The following is a 7,879-nucleotide window of genomic DNA, read 5'->3' as shown; positions in this document are numbered from 1 at the left end:
TTAGAATGTCGAAATCATGAAAAATGTTGACAGGTTCGCTTATGTGACCATGTTAGGTCAGGTTCGCTCCTAGGTACATAACCGATTCGCTTTTAAGGCATCAGTATGGTTCGCTTGTGTGGTAAGTGGGCTGGTTCGCTTTTGTGGCAGTTCACATAAGCGAACCACACACACTATATATAGCCTGATGTTGTGTTTTCATTTGTAACGTCATTGCTTGTGGAACGATACGCTGTCAAATTGTAATCAGAAAGCAATAAAGAAGAAGAAATTAGAAAGAACTAGCTGTTGTAACTTCATATATTCTGATTCCGCCTTTATATATGATGATGAACTGTCTCGGCTGACTTTTCGGGGTCAAACAACGGTCCAACAAGTGGTATCAGAGCTCAGGACGAGGAGTTCATACTACTACAGCTTAGATCTACAAAAATCTCTGATTTCTACTCTCTTTCTTGCATACTTTTTCGATTTGAAGTGGTTCCTACAGTTCGAATTGTCTGATTTTTTAGTATTACATGCGAAACATACAGTTAACAAACCCTAGAAAGTTTTAGGTTAAAACACGGCTTAGAAATGGTTAAAACAGGGTAAAATCAGAGGTCCGCTTTTACGAATATTAACAGATCCCCTCGAAATCATTCAAACAGATTCGCTCGAACGGACATAATTAGGTCCGCTCGAACGAATATCACTTGATTAGCTCAACAGATTCGCTCTTACGAACACTTTCTGGTTCGCTTTTACGAACAGTTGAGATCCGCTTATAAGACATTATCAGATCCGCTTATAAGACATTGTCTGGTCCGCTGATAAGACATCTTCTGGTTCACTTATTAGTCAGTTTTTGGTTCGCTCGAAAGACATTGTCTGTTTCGCTTTTAGTGACAGTATAGGTTCGCTTATCTGGATTTAGCTTATTCGGACACTGATAGTTTCTTTTGAGAAAACTTGTTTGATTGCACAAAATTTGGCGAAAATGTTTGATGAACAAGAAAACAAGAATCTTGAAAATCTGAATAACTGGAAAAAGGAAGCTTGGAATGAAACGAGATATGATAAAGAGGTTTATATAAAAAGATACGAAAATTTCTTGTGTATGAAGGATGAATCGATGGAGATGTTGAAAGAAAGGTTTTGGGAATTAATCATCAAGTTAGAAAAACATAAGATATATCATTCAACGGATGAAAGAATTTTAAAATTTGTTGATGCTTTACCTTTGGAATGGGATAACTTCGTGAATGGACTGAAACGGGATTCTAGGTTATTACGTTTTGATTTGAGAAGTTTCATCAATACAATAACAAATCATCAGTTTCATGAAAATGCAGATAAAAGGAAGTTATTGGATGAAATAAAAGAAGAATCAGGAAAGATAGATTTGAATGTAATCATTGAAATAAGAAAACGAATCGATGTGTGTCTTGCAGCAAAGAATAATATGAGATACGATATTAAGAGGGGTTGTTATATTGATGAAAGTTCGAATCCTCTTGATTTTGTTAAATTTTTTTGTGCAGGTACATACAAGATGGAAACAAAGAAAGAAGCTGATGATGCAAAGATGAATGGAAATTGCTCGAAATGCGAAAAATCAGAATCAGACAATGTCAAACTTCTGAAGGATGTAGAGAGTTTGACATTGGAAAACAAAAATTTGAAGATCGAGAAGAAAGCTGATGAAGAACAGATTCTGGGTTTGCGTTTAAACTGCGAAAAATTGAGATCTGATAATGACAAACTTTCAAAGATTGTTGAGAGTTTATCATCAGAAAACAAAATTTTGAAAGAAAATGAAAAAGATTTTGAAAGCAAAAGAAAATCTTCAGAAAATGAAGATTTCTGGGTAAAATTGGAAAATAAAAATCTGAAAGAAAATGAAACAAGATTTCAAGAACAGTTAAAAGTCTTGAAAAATGAAAAATCTGTTCATGAAAATCTTAAAATTGAAAATGAAAAATCAATCAAGTCTCATCTTGAAAGAATATCTCAGCTTGAAAATAAAGCTGAGAATTTAAGAATCAAGATTGAGGAACTTGAAAAGAAGTTGAAAGGTTTTGTGACTTCATCAGACAGGTTGAATTTTTCTTGTCCAAAACCAATCAACTCTGTTCCAATAAGTGACAAGGTCACAAATTTTGACAAGGTCAAAATTGAAGATAGTGATGACAAATCTGATGATGAAAACGTAAAAGAAGAAAAAAGAAAAACATTTTTGAAATTAAATGAAATGTTTAAAAATACTGTTTTACATTCTACTGAGAAAGGTGAATGCTCAACGCAAAAACCTGTAAAGAAGAGTGTGGAACAGAAACAAAAAGATAAAAAATCGAAAAATTTTCAAAAAGAAAATAAAAGCTCATCAGATCAATCATCCAATCAAAATAAAAAATCACAAAAATTTAAAAATGAAAACTTACAAAATGTTGGTAATAAGTGGTGCAGGTTTGACCACAGTGCTTCAAAGCCAAATCCAACATTGAGGAGGAGTGCAGATTACCACAAAGCCAGACAGTGTTATGATCTGAGCGTTTGGGGTGAAGGTGGTACATGGTATGATAACAGGGTGTGTTACAACTGTGGTTATCAAGGACACATCGCTGTTAACTGCCAAAGATGGAATTATGAGACGAGAAGATGTTTTAATTGTCAAATCAGAGGCCACATTGCTAGAGATTGCCCAAAGAGATCGATGGGAAGATCGAGAGTTGAATCTCAAAGAATGGCAAAGAAACCAGTCAGTGTCGAGCCCAAAGGACAGAAAGTTCAAGAACCAAAAGTTCAAGAACAGAAAGTTCAAGAAAAGAAAGTAAAGCTTTCACAAGGGCAAAAAGACAGACTGCGAAAGAAGAGGAAGAAGGCCAGAGAATATCTGGAGAAATTTTGTCCTTGGGTTATTCAGTTGGTAGGAATAAGAGTACTGATGAATCGCTTCACTCGATTGCAAAGTCAAGCAAGCCGAGTTCGTCGGATGCAAATCTGAGGACAAAAGTGGAGATAAAAAAGAAACATGTCGGCGATGAATCTGACAGGTCAAAGTCAGACAAGCCACACTTAGGCAATGATTCTGGTTCGTCAAAACCAGAAGAGCCAGTTGTTGAGGTAAAAACTGTCAAACCCAAGGCTGGTCAGGCTTGGGTGGATCTTTTCAAATGAAAAATCCTGACTTGCCGGAGTTCCCAGGTTGGTAAGTGTGGAACAGGTATCGGCATCTTTCTTGAGAAATTCACAGGTTGGTAACTGTGATATTTCGAATTACAAAAGACTAATCAAGAACATTAAGTTGTACTTGATTTCTCTTTCCGACAAGTGATTAAAGGAAAATAATGTGATGAAAGAACCCCGAATTTGTGAAATGACACACAAAACTAATTTTCCAGATAAACCATTTTGATTAAAACAAACTTAAGTGTTTTGAAATCTAAATGGGAAAATAGTTTGTTGTCAGGGGGAGTTCTGATTGTTTATGCCAAATGAATGGCGAATTGAAGTGATTCGATATCAGTTTGTCATTTTATTTGTACAGTTTTCAAATTTTCCTTGAAAACCAAAATTGAAACATATTTTGATTTTAGGGGGAGAAAAATTTAAAAAATTTGAAAATTTGAAAATACCAAAAACATTGAAAAAAACAAAAATGAGTTTTGTTGATAAAAGAGGAAATGATAGTACATCAGTGGACTATCACAACACGCTAAATAAATGTAATGTCAAATGTGATAAACGGTCTCACTGATGATGTGACGATAGGTTTTCGTACATTTAGTAAATTTATTCGGGATACAAACCTAAAATTTCAAACTTGTGAAATTCATGAGGAACACTACTTGGATATATAGGTAACCCCTGAAATCTCGTTTGAAAGGTCTCATATTCTGATATACTAGGTGTTTATACTCTATGATGTCTGGGGTATTATTCCGAGACTTCTGCTGAACGGTAGTTCTGACCTAGTCCTTGGCTAATACTTTATCCAAAATGCTTGAAACATAGCATAAAGCCCTCAGCTGATTAGACAATAAAATTGATAATCATCTGTTGTAGCTGAAAAGATCCTCTAAAGGGGACATACTGCAAAGTCGAAACTGATATCTCTCTGCTGAACGGAAGTTCTGACCTGAGATCCCTCAGTTCTCGCATCCCCTAATTTATGTACAGATATCATTGTAGTATTCTTACCTGTAAGACTGAATATTGGGATTCTGGATACGGGAGTATATTCAAGAGGTGGGACACATGAATTGAGCTAAGTCCATAAAACATCTAAATCGTATCCTGGATAGATTGAAAAGGGTGTGAAAATTTAAGAGGACAACTATATCGTCAATCTACGTGAATCGTTTAGAACTTAAAATGATTAAAGCTTAACGGTGCTAGTGATTTGTCTCATAAACTGATATGATCCTCTTACACAAACTCACAAAAATATTATTTGTATATATTTGTTTACTGTATTTCATTCAAAAACAAAAATCCACAAAGATTTTCGACAGCTGATGTTGAAGAGCTGATATTCAAAATTCGAATGCTAAACATGATGAACAGGTTTGGGAGAATATATTGAAAACTTTGAATGTCATATACAAATATTTTGGAATGTTGTATGCTTAGTTAATCAAGGTCATTCATTTGAACTTGATGTAACTAATGTGTTTATTGAATAATGATATCTACCAGTAAGTTTATGGGAATTCGATTGTGATAAATTTGTGAAACTTACGGAAAGGTAGAGAATATGCAGGGTAAACAGGTTTGGACTTCATTATTCCCAACGAAGGCAAAATGTCAAAGCTTGAACGATTTATCTCAAATTCTAGCATATTGAGAGGGGGAGTCAATGAAAGGGGGAGTCTGGATCAACAGTTAATGGGAAGATTGAAGTTGGAGCCAGGATATAATCCTGAAACTTGTAAAGATAGAGTGCTTAAGATGAGAAGACAGAGAGTTGAAGAAAAGTCAAAGACCGAAGACTCAGGTGCTGAAGATTGCTGAAGACTACGTCAACATCCAAGGGGGAGTCTGTTAATACACGGAATGTCTGTTGACTTCGTCTACATCAAGTCTTAGGTCAATTTGGGTCAACATAGGGTTTAGAATGTCGAAATCATGAAAAAATGTTGACAGGTTCGCTTATGTGACCATGTTAGGTCAGGTTTGCTCCTAGGTACATAACCGTTCGCTTTTAAGGCATCAGTACGGTTCGCTTGTGTGGTAAGTGGGCTGGTTCGCTTTTGTGGCAGTTCACATAAGCGAACCACACACACTATATATAGCCTGATGTTGTGTTTTCATTTGTAACGTTTTTGGAGCGAACCTAGGTCATTGCTTGTGGAACGATACACTGTCAAATTGTAATCAGAAAGCAATAAAGAAGAAGAAATTAGAAAGAACTAGCTGTTGTAACTTCATATATTCTTATTCCGCCTTTATATATGATGATGAACTGTCTCGGCTGACTTTTCGGGGTCAAACAACGGTCCAACAATCAACATGACCAAACAACTTCATTTCATCATGTTTTCATCTTATTTCATCATCATGTTACTTTATATTCAAGACTTTGTTTATGATCCTTCAGTGTTCATGGATTCTCATCATAAAATAACTATTAACCACTCTAAATATGAAGCAAATGAAGATTCAAGAGACTTACCACTAGCTTTTAAGCTAAGGAAGATCAAGAGTAGAAATGAGGTGGTTAATAGCAAATAGAGAAGGTCCTTGATGATCCGTGAGTTCCACCCTTCGTTATTCACCTTGATACACCTTAATATCACTAGAGAATGAATGGATGGAATGGAAGTGAAAAATGGTGGTGGTGGTGGCCTTGATCTCGGCCGAGACTAGAGGGAGGGAAGAAAGAGTGAGGTGCGTTGAATGATGAATGAGAAATGAGGATGAATGTCTAGTGGTTTTTATAAAGAAACTTCCAACATTGCTTAACCCCTTGTGTAATGTGTTTCAAGATAACAAACAAGATCAAATAAATAATTAGATAAAATCATGGGGTGGGTCCCATGTTCCATAACCGGTTGGGGGGGGGGAGTAAAGGGTTGGGTTTCAACTAAATGGTTAATGAAACAAGTTAGAATCTAAGTTTAATAGTTAGGTGTTTAACTATTATATGTTTATATAGTGTGTTATGATGTACGGGAATCATAACTAGTTCAGAAAAATAAAAACAATGCCTCTGGTAATATTTTAGTGTTCCGGGTAATGTCCGGGTATTCGGTTAGATACCGGTTCGTTAAAGTGCTATGTTATTCCATATAGTGTCCTATATGTATCTTTTTGTAACATTTTTAATTCCCAACATTTAGGAAAGTATATAGAACTATTTGGTAACTTTTCTGCACAAGACTAGTATGTTAACAAGCACATGTAAGTATGACACAGTAACCAGAAAGCAGTTAAGTAATTTAGCACAGTCATCAAGTACTTTAATTAACATTAATGAATCGTACGGATACATGGAATTATGAGGGTTGTCACATGGAGTTTCATGTTCAACTCGTGATCCAGTCGTCTTCTTCGGTGGAAAACTGTTCTCAGACTGGTTCTCCACTAGAGATTGAGTAGAGAGCCTGAACGAGTCTTAGTTTCCATCGGTTTGAATAGAAAAGTGAAGAATGTTGAAGAAAAGTTTGAAATCGTTTGAAAATGTTTAGATTTTGTCGAAATCAGTGTAAAAACGTGTAGAAATCCTTTAGATCTTAACAAACTTTAATGAGATGAGGTCACACTTCAGTGTTCATAAGAAACCGAGGTGACGTCACCTTAAAGCAGTCCAAATCCGGCGATTTCGTGGTGAAAATGTAAGATTTGATGGAGAAGATGATGAGAAAGTGTGTGCTGATGATAGAAGTACAAGATTTAGGGAGAAAACTTACGAGAATCGCTTGGAATCAAGAGAAAAGTGCTTGAGAGCGTGCTGGTCGGATAGGGCTGTCACATTAGTGAGCAGTTGATGTGACAGGGGGTATTTATAGGTGAGAGGTGAGAGAGGCGGTGCATAGTAGTGGGTCGGATGGCCAGTCGATCGGATGGCCATCCGATCGGATGGTCATCCGGTCGGATGATCATTCGACCGTATGGTCATTCGATCAGACGGCGCGTGCGAGTTGGTTTTCCGACTTTCGTTTCGTGCGTTGAGCGTTGCGTTGCGAGTAAGCGATGCGGTAGTATTAAACAATAGTTTCACAAATAACATAACACATAAAAAAACATGAAAGTAAGTCTGCATTTCAAGTTTGCGATGAGATTGCGTTGCGATAGAGTTGCGATTGCGTTTGCGAATAACATCCCAAAACATACACAAGTCACACACAAGTAAAGCACATAATAACACACACATAGAATAATACCAAAAGCGGCGTTTCGAGTTGCGATGCGATAGCGATGTGATAGCGTTTAGTAAAATAATGTTTAGTTGTGATTTCTGCGTTTATCGCATTGTTACTTCACATAATAATAAATTGTAGTTTAAAATAGCGTTAACCAATATCGATTATCACAAAAAGGGCTAAACTATTTATCGAACCTCGAGAGTATAAGCAATAATTAAGCAAGAAAAGACAGATCTGAATAACAATCTGACTTTGACTTTAACTTTGACTTGTACTTTGACTTTGACTTTGGAAAGTCGGGTTGTTACAGCCTCCCATACTCTAGGAAATTTCGTCCCGAAATTAAGGCGCAGGCGTAACGAATAGATGTGGATATTTAGCTTTCACATCAATTTCGAGTTTCCAAGTGAACGCGGCGCCGCGTTTGCCTTCCCAGCGAACCTTCACTATAGGAATGCGTGAGCGTCGGAGTTTCTTAGTCTCTCGGTCCATGATCTCTACTGGCTTTTCCACGAAGTGTAATGTTTCGT

Source organism: Helianthus annuus, chromosome 2, assembly GCF_002127325.2.
Source record: "Helianthus annuus cultivar XRQ/B chromosome 2, HanXRQr2.0-SUNRISE, whole genome shotgun sequence".
Taxonomy (NCBI): Eukaryota; Viridiplantae; Streptophyta; class Magnoliopsida; order Asterales; family Asteraceae; genus Helianthus; species Helianthus annuus.
This window is presented reverse-complemented; position numbering follows the sequence as displayed.